Here is a 3,287-nt window from a genome sequence, read left to right on the forward strand (position 1 = left end):
TGTATAAACGGATGTGTTTCCACAACAGTCACCCCAAATAAATCGTTTCACTGCATTGTTATTCTCTCAATTTATGTTGTTTTATCGCGGTTAAATTTTATTTTTAAATATTTTTTTTTTATTATTTTAATTTTATTTTGTAAAATAATATTTTTCACTTGCCCTACGCAAACACGCATTCATCTTTGTTTTGCATTCTCATGTAATGTACTTTTTGCTTGTGCAAATTTTAACGAAATTGTCGAATAAAGATAATGCTACTGCTATGGAGAAGGTCAAGGTTGTGTTGGTTTTATTTTTACAGTTTTTTGTTTTTGGTTGAAATATACAAATTTTTGTGGTTTCTGGGCGGTTGCCATGACTTAGAGGAAGCTGTACATATGTATATGATTTTAGCTTGAATTACATTCATATTCCTTGAACTTTGTATGCCTCTCTCGTTGGCCTTGTTTAGCTTTACAAGTTCAGTGATTCGCATTAGAAGCTATCAACACCGGCCTGCAAATTTGGTAAGAAGAAAGGTGTTTTTTAATATTTTGTATGGCTTTTATTTATTTAGACTGAATCCATATTTGCCGTGCTGATGGATCGTCGTATTTCTTTCTCTTCGGGAATGTTTCAAACAAAAACTTTTGATGTGGTTAAAATAAATTTTGACACAAAACCAGTGACCGAGCATAACAGTTATTGATGAAAATTGTCATTGAAAAATTTACTATGAAGTAATTGTTCTACAACTGAGTGAAACATACCAATCGATTTCTTTTTTCAACGAGAATCACATTTAAAAAAAATTGTATTTGTGATTTTTATGCAAAATTAAAGAACAAACAAATCAATTATTTTTGATTTTTATTTTATAAATCCAAAATAACAATTATTTTTGGTTTTACTCTACATAATCTTCTAATAACAGTAATTTTTGATTTTTATATTATATGTCTTAGAAAGCAATTACCGAAGACTTTTATTTATAAAAGTCATCAATAAAAATCAGTCAGTGACTTTTACTTTTAAAAGTCATTAATATAAATCAGTCACCGGCTTCTATTTTTTAAGTCATACGTATCTTTATGATTTTTCGCAGTAAAGAAGGTGTTGGAGAAAACAAGTTTACTACGATTTATACAAATGACTTTTATAAGTATGATTTAAAAAATAAAAGCCAGTAACTGATTTATATTGACGACTTTTAAAAGTAAAAGTCACTGACTGGTTTTTATTTATAACCTTTATAAATAAAAGTTTTCAACAACTGTTATCTAAGACATTTATTTTAAAAATCAAAAGTAACTGTTTGCAGATTTTTAGATCAAAAGCAAAAATACTTGTTATTTTTTATTTATAAAATCAAAATCAGAAATAACTGTTATTTAAAGAGTAATTAAATACAAGTAAAAAATTGCTGTTTTTTTAAATAAAAGTTGTAACTGTTACGGTCCCTGCAAAAAAAAAAACAACCGAGTTGTAGATTAACATAATTTATTTAAGTTATGTTATATCATGTTTTATTTTTTTATTTTGGAATATCCACTATTTATAAATCTGTATTTTTTACATTTAGCAATTAAATTATCTTATCGCCAAATTTTCTAACGGCATGTGTGGAACGCAATAGCGATCAACCCTCGGCAGGCAATGGCAAACCTCCGACTGCATTTCTGCCGTGATAAACAGCTTCTCATAAAAATACAACCGCCGTTCGGAGTCGGCGTAAAAATGTAGGCCCCTCCTCTTTGTGTGACAACGTCAAGGCGCACGACAAAAATCGTAGAAGAAGCTCGGCCAAAGACTAACATATTGTATGAGCGCCAATCTATTATTATCATTAAGTATGCAATGCGCCCAGTTACTTAGTTAGTTAGTTAGTTAATTCTTGCGGGTAACAGAAGAAGAGACGACGCAACCTGAAAGATCTTTTGCTCCGTTATCGAAGACGATCTCTTCTGCGTTGGAAATACCAAGCGAAGAACTTGGCTTCACTTCGTATTTCCAAATGGCGTCTGATGGCACAGAAGAGAAAGAACTTGTGTGCCTTTTTAGACTCGCCCAGCATAAAAGGCAGTACATGCTCCGTTTGATCGGAGACACATTACCTCTCAGTTTTTCGATAAAAAAAAGTACAGAATCGGCAACGATCAATACGAAGCAGGTAAAGTGCAGTTTTCTCGAATGCCTGTTACATATAACTTATCTTTAAACACATCGACGTCCCCAAATAATAACAAGCAATCCTAGTGAAATAATCTTGTTTTATTTACACTAAAAGGAAACAAGATCGGACAGAATAATAATTTGTCTCAACTAAGTAGTGTTTACGACCAGGTGGCAAAGCAAACAAAATAGCCATTTTCAGCAACTAATAAAAATGACATTTGTTATGTAGAACTAATAACGATGAGCCAACATGCAAGATATAAACCGGAATAGTGAGAAGCTGTAGAAAATATTAGTTTAATATTGTGGAAGATGCCACACAGTTGACGCAAAATTGCTAACATCATTGCCGGCATTAGTTACGGCTTCAAAATAATCTACTGCATTGTCATCATCCATCATGCTTATTGCGTGGCTGTGCGCTTCATGGAGACAAGAAGTGGGTTAGGATGGAAGACGCTTCAGTGCATTCGCAATGAGGAAAAATGTGCGTGTTATAAATACACATATATATGTAGGTATGTAAGCTTGCTAAATTTGTATGTATTCTTGTATTTATGAGCAAATACTTTGAGGCGGAGGCGAGTCTACGCGATTATCTACGCTCACTTGCACCACCCACCACACATTGTGGTGTGTTAAAAATAAGTCCTTGCTGCTAGAGTAGGAAACTTTAAAACACGCAGTTTATTGATATACACACGAAACACTTGGAGTACCTACTTATGTAAGTTAATGGTTTTGATTTCCATTGAAGCTCAGCTTTGGCCATCCAAGCGTAAAACAGATTTTTATTTTTGTAAATACGTGGGAGCGGAAATCAATGTTGGAAAACTGTTTGGTTGATACCAAATGATTGTAAATACTAAATACATATGTACATATATGTATACATGTGTGCTTCAATGGAAATGCTTGGCAAATTGATCGACAGAAGCTGGTTACTTCCAAGAAATGTGGCTCCTCTGCTGCTTTGTTATAACGGGTGATTTTTTAAGAGCTTGATAACTTTTTTTTTAAAAAAAACGCATAAAATTTGCAAAATCTCATCGGTTCTTTATTTGAAACGTTAGATTGGTCCAAGACATTTACTTTTTGAAGATAATTTCATTTAAATGTTGACCGCGGCT

General features: G+C 32.7%; 1 protein-coding gene across 1 annotated transcript in view; it reads right to left on the minus strand.

Moving 5' to 3' along the window:
- LOC118733152 (cuticle protein 21.3) overlaps window positions 1-3,287 on the minus strand; it is a 147,834-nt gene that overhangs the window by 9,975 nt on the left and 134,572 nt on the right. The window lies entirely within an intron of this gene.

This window comes from Rhagoletis pomonella, unplaced genomic scaffold (assembly GCF_013731165.1).
Source record: "Rhagoletis pomonella isolate Grant_MI unplaced genomic scaffold, Rhpom_1.0 Rhpom_scaffold_00002, whole genome shotgun sequence".
NCBI classification, from domain to species: Eukaryota; Metazoa; Arthropoda; class Insecta; order Diptera; family Tephritidae; genus Rhagoletis; species Rhagoletis pomonella.